Raw genomic sequence first — 14,712 nt, 5'->3', positions numbered from 1 at the left:
GGAGTAAAATAAATGGAATAGAGCTAAGCCCAGGCAAAATCCTAGAGGATAACTTTGTACAGTTTGGTTTCCAACAGACACTGGGAGACAAATGCACCTTTCAGCAGGACAATAACCTAAAACAAGGCCAAATACACTGGAGTTGCTCACCAAGACGACATTGAATGTTGCTGAGTGGCCTAGTTTCAGTGTTGACTTAAATCTTTTTGAAAATGGCAAGACATGAAAATGGCTGTCTTGGAATGATCAACAACCAACTTGGCAGAGCTTGAAGAATTTAGAAAAGAATAATGTGCACATTGTACAATCCAGGTGTGAAAAGCTCTTAGAGACTCACTCACAGCTGTAATCGCTGCCAATGGCGATTCTAACATGTAGTGACTCGGGGGTTTAAATACTTATGTAAACAAGATATTTCTGTATTTCATTTTCAGAACATTTGCTAAAATGTCAAAAAATATGTTTTCACTTTGTCATTATGGGGTATTGTGTTAAGATGGGTGAGAAAAAAATATCAATTTTATCAATTTTGAATTCAGGCTGTAACCCAACATTTGGAATAAGTCAAGGGGTATGAATACTTTTTGAAGGCACTGTATACCATTCATCTTTTTCTCACTCTCATCGAAACACCAAAGAATAAGAGCAGAGACAAACAGCAGTGGTTGTATTTTATCTGTTACATTTGAACAGAGACATAATAATTATAACATAATGTAGGCAAACGTTGAGAGTACTGAAGTCTCCTTGGTAGGAAACAAAACGTTTGCAATTTGCCACTGTAATAGGAATTTCCATACAGCAGATGTCTGTCAATAGCAAGTTGATGTTCATTTGCAGTTATGTGCGAACCAATCAATGGACAGATTGGACACCACTTTCTGGAAGGGCCTACAAGTTCAAGTCTTTACAAATCTCCGCAAGTAAAACTTTGAAGCTTACTTAGCGTTCTTGTGTACTTTCCTGTTTCACACATGTGCTTTTTCCTGTTTGAAATGGTATCTCTTAGTTTCCCTAAAAACCCAGCTCTAGTGGTTTTAAATGTTAGCAAAGTAAATGTTTAGACCGAATAATCCTAGAAACGTCTTTGTGCTGCAATGAATAATATGTATTTTTGTAACAAGAAGCACTTGTAGATATTTTATCTTTAAAAATGACATTGTTTGTTGTACATTTAACAAACTTAAAATGCTGCCTGGAATAATCTATTCTATTTTTCAATGTCAATGCACCTACAAGCATTCCTAGAAAGATTAGAACTGTACATATGCAAAGAGCTGCTCTATATGTGACATAATAACAAAAATACAAAAATACAGAACTCATTGAATTAACTTGGTGTCATTTCATAATTGACAAGTTACTTATTGTTATCTGTCAAAAGTGTGATTTTTAAAAAAGTTTTAAAGTTTCAAACATTTGGTTTCAAGACTACTTTTCTTAATAATATGAATGGTCTGCATTTTGTGATTGTCATTGACTCCCTCTAAATGTTTTTCTTTCTTATGGAGGCAAAGTTGATCGTCCTGATTCACTCCTAAATCCAAGGATCCCAAATGGTATCCCAGTTCCTTTCAGTTCCATCTTTCATCCTGACAAAGAGTGACCTAAACCTTCTAATTCTCCTGGACAAACATGGCTCCTCAGTGCTCTAACTAGAATTGCAAAGCTACCGGTAATTTACCAAAGTTACCATAATCTTCAGTTATTTTGTCACGCCCTGACCTTAGAGAGCCGTTTTATTTCTCTATTTGGTTAGGTCAGGGTGTGATGTGGGGTGGGCATTCTATGTTTTCTATTTCTTTGTTTTTGGCCGACTGTGGTTCCCAATCAGAGGCAGCTGTCTATCGTTGTCTCTGATTGGGAATCATTCTTCGGCAGCCTTTTTCCCACTTGTGTTTTGTGGGTAGTTATTTTCTGTTTGGTATCTGTTTACCTGACAGAACTGTTCGCTTTTGTGTTGTTACGTGTTTCTTTGATCAATAAAATCATGAACACCTTCCACGCTGCGCTTCAGTCCACTCATTCCGAGCCGTTACAGAACTACGCACCACCAAAGGACAAAGCAGCGTGGTCAGGAGGACTGGACCTGGGAGGAAATCCTAGACGGGAAAGGACCCTGGAGGCAGGCTGGGGAGTATCGCCGTCCGAAGGAGGAGATAGAAGCAGCGAGAGCAGAGCGGAGACGTTATGAGGCGTTAAACCATCGAGGCAAGCACGAGAGGCAGCCCCAAAAACTTTTTTGAGGGGGGCACACGGGGAGATTGGCAGAGTCAGGGTTTAGACCTGAGCCAACTCCCCGTGCTTACCGTGGGGAGCGTGTGACTGGTCAGGCACCGTGTTATGCAGTGATGCGCACGGTGTCTCCAGTACGCATTCATTGCCCGGTATGCTCTATTCCATCTCCCCGCAGTTGCCGTGCTAGAGTGGGCATTCAGCCAGGAGGGATTGTGCCGGCTCAGCGTTCCTGGCCTCCGGTGCCTCTCTGCGGCCCAGGTTATCCTGCACCAGCTCTACGCACGGTATCCCCAGTTCGCCAGTACAACCCAGTGTGGCCTGTTCCAGCTCCCCGCACTTGCATGGCTATGGGGGGTATCCAACCAGGACGAGTTGTGCCAGCTCTGCGCTCCAGACCTCCGGTGCGCCACCACAGTCCAGTGTGTCCTGCGCTGGCTCTACGCACTATGCCTCCAGTGCGTCCTGTGCCAGCTCTCCACACTCACCGAGCTAGAGTGGGTATCCAGCCAGGACATGTTGTGGCAGCTCCACTCACTAGGCTGCCAGTACGTCTCCTCAGTCTGGTGAGACCTGTTCCGGCTCCACGTACGAAGCCTCCAGTGATGATCCATGGCCCGAAGCCTCCAGTGATGATCCATGGCACGAAGCCTCCAGTGATGATCCATGGCACGAAGCCTGCAGTGATGATCCATGGCCCAGAGCCTGCAGTGATAATCCATGGCCCGAAGCCTCCAGTGATGATCCATGGCACAAAGCCTCCAGTGATGATCCATGGCACGAAGCCTGCAGTGATGATCCATGGCCCAGAGCCTGCAGTGATAATCCATGGCACGAAGCCTCCAGTGATGATCCATGGCACGAAGCCTCCAGTGATGATTCAGCGAAAGGAGCCTCCAACGACGGCCCCCAGTCCGGAGCCTCCAGCGACGGTCCGCAGTCCGGCATCTTCAGCGGGGGTTCCCAGTCCAGAGTCTCCGGCGACGATCCACGGTCCGTTTCCACAGAAGCGTAGGGAACGGGGGCTACGTCCCGAACCGGAGGTGCCACCGAGGGTAGATGCCCACCCGGACCCTCCCCTATAGGTTCAGGCCTGTCAGGCCCTGACCTTAGAGAGACGTTTTATTTCTCTATTTGGTTAGGTCAGGTTGTGATTTGGGGTGGGTATTCTATGTTTTCTATTTATTTGATTTTGGCTGAGTGTGGTTCCCAATCAGAGGCAGCTGTCTATCGTTGTCTCTGATTGAGTATCATACTTAGGCAGCCTTTTTCCCACCTGTGTTTTGTGGGTAGTTATTTTCTGTTTAGTATCTGTTTACCTGACAGAACTGTTCGCTTTCGTTTTGTTACTTTGTTCGAGTGTTTCTTTGATCAATAAAATCATGAACACTTTCCACGCTGCGCTTTGGTCCACTCATTCCGATGAGAGCCGTTACACATTTGGTAATTAACACAAAATCTATGTCAATCTAACTTTGATAATTTATACTTTAATAACTTTAAAAAAATATATGAATATATAGTATTCCTTTGTTATATCTGTGTCCATATTGTCCATGAGTTTCTAGTAGATAGACCATATGGTTCAAGAAAAAATAGACAAATTAATGAAAAAAAGTATCTAATCACCAATGGCATTATTTTCAATTAACTCTTCCAACTATTGACTTTTTTGCCATAACTGCCACCAGTTTGACGCCAAAACATTGACAGCAAATACATATTGACATAGTAGAATAAAAGTGTGTAAACAAAAAATGTAAGGATATTTCATGCTGAAACTCTCATATTAAACACCAATGGTATTCACTAAGTGTATTGTTTATATTTAGGATAATGTTTAACAGCTTTCATGAAATGTTTCTATTTTCAAATCAACTTAATTATTTATTTTATACATTTTGCATGTGATAAGACCACACAAAGGTCCAGAGATAATTAGACACCTGTGATAATCTGAAGTACCTAAAAGGGAAACTAGATGTCTTGTGATAGACTACATAAAATCCTTGAAAGATACAAAAAAAATGATGGCAGTTTACTGCTAAACTTTGAAAGCTTCCAGTAATATACCCTCCCTTTGCAACCCCAGAGGGGCCCTCAGACAGAGTCTCATACTTTCACCATGATTTCATCTGTGCTTTATCTGCCAATGACAAGGTTTCTCCTATATAAAAACCAATCAACATTTTGACTACTTGAATACTAGGACACTGGTTTTGGCAGGGGAAAAAAACATGTGCTGAAGAAGTGCCCATGCTGTTTTGGAGTGGGGCGAGGAGGGCGAGGAGACAACCACGGCTGTCCAGTGCAGCTTTTGCGTTTGCTTGAAGAAAGTGAAGGTTGGTTACATACACACACAGAAACACACAGCACACAGTACAAAAGCTGTTGACTGCAAGACAGAGGCACGCTAACTTTGGGGTCAGTGTTGCTATTTGAATGATCCCCTGAAAGGACCATCCCTCTGGTGACCAACACTGTCTGAATCCTGATCCCTACAAAAAAAAACGGTTGCTTTCCTTGGATTGGCCCAAAATATTATCTCTGGATTTCCATTCAGCCCCTCAGCCAAACTGTCACATTTTCCACAGGCCCCCTTCCTTTCTTCTCTCTGTCTGGAGACTTCCACTACTAAATGGTCATGATTGTGAGGCCCGAAAAAAAAAAACTTGGCTGACCTGAGTTAAGTTTATCCTCCTTGTGGACAATAGGGAGCTGCTGTAACCCAGCTTAAGTTCTGCAAGCTGTGGCATTCTTATCTGTGCTTGAGAGGAGCAGTAGCTCTGATGCACCAGCTGGGTTTAAATTAAGCTCAATGCTCTTCGGGTCCATTTTTACACTTTTGTCTCCCTCTGCAAGCGACTGGCTCCTCCACTGACTGGCTATAATTGGAGGAGTGTTTACTCAGCTGCAAACATTTACATGTCTATGCAAAGTCCCCATAATGTTTTCACATTATACAGGTCACATTTACTACTGGTGTTGTGCTTGCATACAGACACACTATGAAATCATGTTTTTAAGCCAGGAGTGGTTGTGGGAGGAAAAAGACTGATATCAATGTCTCATATTGCCATTAGACATACTTAAAAACAACAGTCTGTTGCTAATTCTGAAAAAAAAGAGCTCCAGTGTCACTAAACCTTTAGATTGGACTGTTTAAAAACAGTGCTGGTTTGTGTGAGTAATCATTCTATCCACTCTGGGCAGTGTGTGGTACTATATCAAAACAGTCAGCAATTACAGTGCCTTGCAAAAGTATTCATCCCCCTTTGCGTTTTCCTATTTTGTTGCAACCAATAATTTAAATGGATTTTTATTTGGATTTCATGTAATGGACATACACAAAATAGTCCAAATTGATGAAGTGAAATGGGAAAAAAATTACTTATTTAAAAAATTCTAAATAATAAAAAACAGAAAAGGGGTTGATGCATACTGCATACAGAAGTTGGAGGTTTACATACACCTTAGCCAACTACATTTAAACTCAGTTTTTCACAATTCCTAACATTTAATCCTAATAAAAATTCCCTGTCAGTTAGGATCACCACTTTATTTTAAGAATGTGAAATATCAGAATAATAGTAGAGAGAATGAATTTATTTAAGATTTTATTTCTTTCATCACATTCCCAGTGGGTCAGAAGTTTACATACACTCAATTAGTATTTGATAGCATTGCCTTTAAATTGTTTAACTTGGGTCAAACGTTTCAGGTAGCCGTCCACAAGCTCCGTACAATAAGTTGGGTGAATTCTGGCCCATTCCTCCTGACAGAGCTGGTGGAACTGAGTCAGGTTTGTAGGCCTTCTTGCTCGCACACGCCTTTTCAGTTCTGCCCACACATTTTCTATAGGATTGAGGTCAGGGCTTTGTGATGGCCACTCAAATACCTTGACTTTGTTGTCCTTAAGCCATTTTGCCACAACTTTGGAAGTATGATTGGGGTCATTGTCCATTTGGAAGACCCATTTGTGTAAGGGCTTTCTTCTGTGGACAAAGGATCGGACCAAAGCACAGCATGGTTAGAGTTCAACATGTTTAATAAAGACCATAAACGTGAACACTACAAAATACCAAAACAACAAATGTGAAAAACCGAAACAGTCCTATCTGGTGCATAGACACAAAGACAGAAAACAACCACCCCAAAACCCAACACAAAACAGGCTACCTAAATATGGTTCCCAATCACAGACAATGACTAATACCTGCCTCTCATTGAGAACCATATCAGGCCAAACATAGAAATGGGAAAACTAGACACACAACATAGAATGCCCACTCAGATCACGTCCTGACCAATACTAAAACAAAGAAAACACAAAATAATTATAGTCAGAACGTGACAGTACCCCTCCCCCCAAGGTGCGGACTCCGGCCGCAAAACCTGAACCTATAGGGGAGGGTCTGGGTGCGCATCTGTCCGCGGTGGCGGCTCTGGCAGATCCTGGCTGACTGGCGGCTCCGGCGGATCCCGGCTGACTGGCGGCTCCGGCGGATTCTGGCTGACTGGCGGCTCCGGAGGCTCCTGGCTGACTGGTGGCTCCGGCGGCTCCTGGCTGACTGGCGGCTCTGGCGGATCCTGGCCGACTGGCGGCTCTGGCGGCTCCTGGCTGACTGGCGGCTCTGGCGGCTCCTTGCAGACTGGCGGCTCTAGCTGCTCTGGAAAGACGGGAGACTCTAGCAGCTCTGGACAGGCGGGAGACACTAGCAGCTCTGGACAGGCGGGAGACACTAGCAGCTCTGGACAGGCGGGAGACTCTAGCAGCTCTGGACAGGCGGGAGACTCTAGCAGCTCTGGACAGGCGGGAGACTCTAGCAGCTCTGGAGAGGAGGAAGGCTCTGGCAGTGCTGGAAAGGCGGGAGCACCCATAGGGATGAGAAGGAGAGACAGCGTGGAGCGGGGGGCTGCCACCGGAGGCTGGTTCGTGGAGGTGGTACTGGATAGACCGGACCGTGCAGGCGCACTGGAGCTCTTGAGCACCGAGCCTGCCCAACCTTACCTGGTTGAATGCTCCCGGTCGCCCTGCCAGTGCGGAGAGGTGGAATAGCCCGCACTGGGCTGTGCTGGCGAACAGGGGACACCATGCGTAAAGCTGGTGCCATGTACACCGGCCCAAGGAGACGCACTGGAGACCAGATGCGTAGAGCCGGCTTCATGGCACCTGGCTCGATGCCCACTCTAGCCCGGCCGATACGAGGAGCTGGAATGTACCGCACCGGGCTATGCACCCGCACCGGGGACACCGTGCGCTCCACAGCATAACACGGTGCCTGCCCGGTCTCTCTCCCTCTCCGGTAAGCACAGGAAGTTGGCGCAGGTCTCCTGCCTGGCTTCGCCACACTCCCTGTGTGCCCCCCCAATACATTTTTGGGGCTGCCTCTAGGGCTTCCTTGCCAGCCGTGTTCCCTCATATCGCTGGCTCCTCTCTCTGGCTGCCTCTGCTCTCCTAGCTGCCTCCACCTGTTCCCATGGGAGGCGATCCCTTCCAGCCAGGATCTCCTCCAATGTGTAGCAACCCTTGCCGTTTCCAGGAATCCTCCCATTTCCAGGAGTCCTGACATCGCTGCCTCTCCTGCTGCTGCTGCCTCTCCTGCTGCTGCCTGTTACCACGCCACTTGGTCCTTGGTTGGTGGGTGGTTCTGTAACGGCTTTCTTCTGTGGACGAAGGATCGGACCAAAGCGCAGCGTGGTTAGAGTTCAACATGTTTAATAAAGACCATAAACGTGAACACTACAGAATACCAAAACAACAATGTGAAAAACCGAAACAGTCCTATCTGGTGCATAGACACAAAGACAGAAAACAACCACCCAAAAAACCCAACACAAAACAGGCTACCTAGATATGGTTCCCAATCAGAGACAATGACTAATACCTGCCTCTGATTGAGAACCATATCAGGCCAAACATAGAAATGGGAAAACTAGACACACAACATAGAATGCCCACTCAGCTCACTTCCTGACCAACACTAAAACAAAGAAAACACAAAAGAACTATGGTCAGAACGTGATAATTTGCAACCAAGCTTTAACTTCCTGACTGATGTCTTGAAATGTTGCTTCAATATATCCACATAATTTTACAGCCATCTATTTTGTGAAGTCCACAAGTCCCTCCTGCAGCAAAGTACCCCCACAACACGATGCTACCACCCCCATGCTTCACGGTAGGGATGGTGGTCTTCAGCTTGCAAGCCTCCCCCTTTTTCCTCCAAACATAACGATGGTCATTATGGCCAAACAGTTCTATTTTTGTTTCAATAGACCAGAGGACATTTCTCCAAAAAGTACAATGTTTGTCCCCATGTGCAGTTGCAAACCGCAGTCGGGCTTTTTTATGGCAGTTTTGGAGCAGTGGCTTCTTCCTTGCTGAGCGGTCTTTCAGGTTATGTTGATATAAGACTCATTTTACTGTGGATATAGATACTTTTGTACATGTTTCCTCCAGCATCTTCACAAGGTCCTTTGCTGTTATTCTGGGATTGATTTGCACTTTTCGCACCAAAGAACGTTCATCTCTAGGAGACAGAACACGTCTCCTTACTGAGGGGTATGACGGCTGTGTGGTCTGGAGAAGTAGAGATCAGGGTTGGGTTATAAAAAAATATCAGAAACTTTGAATATCCCACGGAGCACCATTAAATCCATTATTAAAAAATGAAAAGAACATTGCACCACAACAAACCTGCCAAGAGAGGGACGTCCACCAAAACTCACAGACAAGGCAAGGAGGGCATTAATCAGAGAGGCAACAAAGAGACCAAGGATAACCATGCAAAGCTCCACAGATTGGAGTATCTGTCTATAGGACCATTTTAAGCCGTACACCCCACAGAGCTGGGCCTTACGGAACAGTGGCCAGAAAAAAAGCTATTTCTTAAAGAAAAAAATAAGACGTTTGGTGTTCGCCAAAAAGCATGTGGGAGATTCCCCAAACATATGGAAGAAGGTACTCTGGTCAGATAAGACTAAAATTGAGCCTTTAGGCCAAGGAATGATGGATGACGCTAAATACAGGGACATTTTTGAGGGAAACCTGTTTCAGTCTTCCAGAGATTTGAGACTGTTACGAAGGTTCACCTTCCAGCAGGACAATGACCCTAAGCATACTGCTGAAGCAACACTTGAGTGGTTTAAGTGGAAACATTTAAATGTCTTGGAATGGCCTAGTCAAAGCACAGACCTGCATCCAATTGAGAATCTGTGGTATGACTTAAAGATTGGTGTAAACCAGCGCAACCCATCCAACTTGAAGGAGCTGGAGCAGTTTTGCCTTGAAGAATTGTCAAAAATCCCGGTGGCTAGATGTGTCAAGCTGATAGAGACATACCCCAAGAGACTTGCAGCTGTAATTGCTGCAAAAGGTGGCTCTACAAAGTATTGACTTTAGGGGGTGAATAGTTATTCACACTGACGTTTTCTGTTTTTCTTGGTCTTATTTCTTGTTTGTTTCACAATATAAAATATTTTGCATCTTCAATGTGGTAGGCATGTTGTGTAAATCAAATGATACAAACCCCCCCCAAAAAAATCTATTTTAATTCCAGGTTGTAAGGCAACAAAATAGGATAAATGCCAAGGGGGGTGAATACTTTCGCAAGCCGCTGTGTATCTCTGAGATATGTTCTGTGATATTATTCAATCATTGCCTTAGGGTGAGACCCAAGCCCACTTATGTCAGTGATCATAGTGCTAGCTTTTAGCATATTATTGCCTTGTTGTGAATACAGATTAGAGTATCAGGTTTGCCAGCCAAAGGTTAGGACATTTGCAATTCAACAGGAGCACATAGACAAACATACAGCCTACAACATGGCCTGAGAAATGATCGATGAGTATGTCCCCGCCCAGTTTGAAATATGAGATAAGAACATAATCCTTGCTCCACTTGACCATGACTACAGTATCTGTGTTGCCTGGTTGGGTTGTCATCGATAGGCAGGCACTCATAGCATGTCTTTCTGCCATCAATTGTTTCATTTAATCTGGGAATGCTGTGAGGCTTGAGCCTCAGAGGCTACCAATAAACTGTCCGTACAGTAGCCCATAACTACTGAATACAGTGTCATCTTTAAGATAAGGACCGTTTGCAGTTAGTCATCCGTTAATAACACTTAATAACATGTTAGTAACACGTTAATAACACTGTCTTGTGATAAAAAAAAGGGTCTTGCCCTTTTCTTAGATGTGATCTGAGTAATGATTGAAATGTTTTTTCATTCGGTTTCTCTTTCTTTATGAAGTCTCACTTTCATAACGTTTTCCCCTGACCTGAATGCATGTTATCTTGTAAATCCAGCTTGTGCGTCTCTGTCCCTGTCCACATAGAGAGTACAGGGAAGGCAAAGTCCGGTGAGAATCTGTGTAGCCTATATTGAGATCATATTGCTTAGCTCCCTCATTAACTCTGTGCTGTTAGACAGTAAATGCTGCCAAGGCCCCACGATACAGCTGCCCCTTCTCCTCAATGGGTAATTAGTGATAGAATTTATGAACTGTAATATTGTGTGGGAGCTGGGAAATGTAGAATTGTTTATGGTTCTGAGAAACGAGACTGTGACGAATAGACGATTGGGAAACTTTTAAGCAGAGTGGGGAGGTGAGAAAGGTGTGGTGTTATAATAGTTATAACAGAGGCCTCTGTTTTATTTAAGTAATACAACTATCAGCTGTTTAATATCTCAGGATTTAATGTAATCTCAAGTTTAACACAGTTTCATTCTTCAAAATTAATTTAGAAAAATGGAGACATATCCCTGCCTGTGCATCTTGGTCCCATGGGAGCGTCTTCAGGAAATGTCACCATGGTGAAATGCCAACTAGGATTCAGATCTGTGATGCTGAAAAACAGTCATATACACTGACTGTACAAAACATTCGGCTCTTTCCGTGACATAGACTGACCCGGTTAATTAAGGTGAAAGCTAGGATCCCTTATTGATGTCACTTGTTAAATCCAGTTCAATCATTGTAGAAGAAGGGGAGGAGACAGGTTAAAGAAGGATTTTTAAGTCTCGAGACAATTGAGACATGGATTGTGTATGTGTGCCATTCAGATGGTGAATTGGCAAGACAAAAGATTAAGTGCCTTTGAACGGGGTATGGTAGTAGGTACCAGGCGCACCGGTTTGAGTGTGTCAAGAACTGCAACGCTGCTGGGGTTTTCATGCTCAACAGTTTTCCATGTGTACGAAGAATGGTCCACTACCCAAAGGACATCCAGACAACTTGACACAACTGTGGAAAGCATTGGAGTCAACATGGGCCAGCATCCCTGTGGAACACTTGTAGAATCGAATTTAAGCTGTTCTGAGGGCAAAAGGGGGTGTAACTCAATATTAGGAAGGTGTTTCTAATGATTTATACACTCAGTGTAGATGGATGCATTGCAGGTTAACAAGAACATAACGTTCTGTCCTGCACAGGTATTTTGTCTGTTTGGCGGTTAAGTCCCGTCTCAACAATTTACTGCAATGGCGTGTTTCAGCAGCAACTCAAGATGCAACTCAAGCTAGGACTCCCTCTAAAGTTAACAGATCTTTATATAGTATTCCACTGAAACATAGAGTGTATATGTGTGTGTGTGTGTGTGTGTGTGTGTGTGTGTGTGTGTGTGTGTGTGTGTGTGTATGTGTGTGTTTATTGTCATATACACCGGACAGATGTGCTCTTTCACTACAGGGAGAACAGATTGATATCATGGGGTGTCAGACTGTATATGCCTTCCAGAGACTGAGAGGTGGAGAAGTCTTGACTACTTGTTATAGATCGTGATGTAGGTTATGATGCCTACACTCAAAAAAATGCTGGGTTGTTTGGTTGACCGATCTGCTGGGTTGCAGGTGTTGGGTCACTTAGTTGGGTTGTTTTCTTTGAAAACTGCTGGGTTAATGATGCTGGGTTATTGAGATATGACCCAGCGGGTCAGGTCAGAAGACTGAAGATGTGGCTTAGTAGGGGCATGGCTTGCAGATAGTTATTTTTGGCCACCTGTGAGAGTAAATGTCATTCTGGTTCATCTGTTCTGTTTTATTGTTATCACATGTTAACATTGAATACTGACACTATTGAAGTTTTGATGAGGCTTACGCAAGTGTATGAGTTCTTCAAGAGCCTATGCATATCCCAATGTTGGGATATGTAAATAATACATATCCCAACATGGTATCTCGATTTTGGGACATGTAAATGATAATGTTATGAATTTGTATTAGAAAGTGTATTGGGCAAAAATATTCAAGGAAAATTGAAATCTGCAGTGTACATTCTTAACATGATGAACAAAAATTATATTTATTGTTACGGGTGGTCAAATATTATGATATGAAAGCCACGCCCCTAATAGGCCACACCTCCTGAAAATAACCAATGGATTACATTAATTAAGACCCAGCTGCTGTGTTAATACAACTGATCGTTAAAAGAAACACATGCAGGTTAAATTAATCCTTGTTTGGGTAATCCAATCAACCCAACATGTTGGGTTCTTCACCCAATCCAACTGGCTGGGTCAAAATAATCCAGCGTGTGTTCTGTCCAATATTTACCTGGCGCTGGGTTACCAAATTACCCAAATTGTGTTGTTTTTAGCCCAGCATTCTTTTGTGTGTAGCATTACTTGAGAGTGAAGGCTGTGCATTGTAGTCCCCACCTATTCCCACAGTGCTGAAGACAACAGTTCAATTGTGATGATACTTTTTTCAAATATAATGTAGGGGTCATCATTTGTCCTTAACTTTAATGCGCTGGGCTGTAATATTAGTGGGAAGTCCACGTAAAATCCATTATAGAATTTTAAAAAATGTGCTTGTGCCCTTTCACTCTTCATACTATTGTCACTAACAGGATTGAGGCCAGTCTGTGAAACTTTGTCTCAATCACCCTTTGTTCAGGAACAAGGCAGAAAAACGGAAAGGGCATAAATGAAGGAATTGGGTCCGGGCCATACCACTGGTCAAAGAGTTCTGTTCTGCCTCCCTTTCAGCTGCTCTCAGCGGTGTGAGAGCCAGCCAAGGAAAATAAAAGCTTTGTGCCTGGGCCCTCACCACACACACACACACACACACACACAGACACACACACACAGACACACACAGATGGACAGACACACACACTCTTTAATTTCACAAATTTATGTGCGGTTTCCCATCCTAAGTCAGACATAGTAAAAGCCTTAGAAAGTAAGCCATCCACATGAGGGTGTGTAAGGGTGTGCTGAACTCAAAAAGTAATTGATTACGTCAAATAGCTGATAATCGGATTGCCTTGTAGTTAAGGCTGTAGGCAATCACTCTTTCCAATTATCAGCTGAACCTATGAAAATATTATCATTAACCTAAGAATCCAGTGCTAAGTCACCTGACTACTGCAACTGTAAATCAGCAAAACCTTCAGAGTGAATTCAGACGAATAGATCTCATTACGAAACCATGATGGCATCCCAGCCGGGAGGGCTAAAATTAGCATTCAGCCAGCATCGCTTAGTCACAGAATGTCATTTCTTTCAAAGCCATCCACGCTCAGCCATGACATCACTCACTGTTTGGGAACAACTCCCAAAATGTAGCCTATTGAAGAGGGTGGTACCTTAAAACTTGGTTAGACCTGCTATACTTCAGCCTAGAAGACCTGGTACAACACGCCACCACCAGAGAGGATGCTAGTGACAGATATACATGTACCGTCCGATATGGTGACATTACCCACAGGGTCAGCCTGTAAAGTTGATCCTTCCCATTATTAACACTGGTGGCGCGTAAGTGACACTGTGACTATTATGTGTCATGTTAATGGTATGTGAAATCAGGTGACTTGGATCAATGTACCCCATGCACAGGTTCAGTAGACATGTTCCCATTTTTTTTTGCTTTAAGTAATGGATACAGTACAGATATAACTACAGGCTGGCTAAAGCTAGACCATATTGATCAAATGTACCAGAAGTACACTAGTTAGAGTGGTACCTCTCTGTACTGTTAGGGAAACAGCACAGAGAGTACAGCACAGAGTTAAAATAAAACAGACAATTATGTTGAAACATAGAGCTGCCAAATGCAGGTGGAGATTACCACACACCTCTTGGAGGCGAAGAGAATGATTCATACATCATGTGATGTTCCAAAGCCGTTGCTAAGCATCAAGGATGTGAGTAGGGATAGAAAGCAGGACAGAGAGGCACTCAAACCAAGCTGAAGAAGTGATACCTTTCAATTACTTTCTGGTATCCCTATAATAACTAATCATAGACATCTCACCTATCAGAGTTGAACTTGATATGCACATCCATATCCTGTATTGTGTTTTACAGTAGCTATGGTTATGTAACTTCAGGTCAGGTCCTAACTGGAAACACTCTGTTTCTAAAACTATGACCCAGATTTTTTCCTGGTCCGTCCACACTTTTGTAAAAAAAAACTTGCCATAGTTACAGTAAACACTGTTCAAATCCATTTTGCCTTCAAG

Source organism: Oncorhynchus nerka, linkage group LG16 (genome assembly GCF_034236695.1).
Source record: "Oncorhynchus nerka isolate Pitt River linkage group LG16, Oner_Uvic_2.0, whole genome shotgun sequence".
In the NCBI taxonomy this organism is placed as follows: domain Eukaryota; kingdom Metazoa; phylum Chordata; class Actinopteri; order Salmoniformes; family Salmonidae; genus Oncorhynchus; species Oncorhynchus nerka.
Note: the sequence above shows the minus strand (reverse complement) of the source record.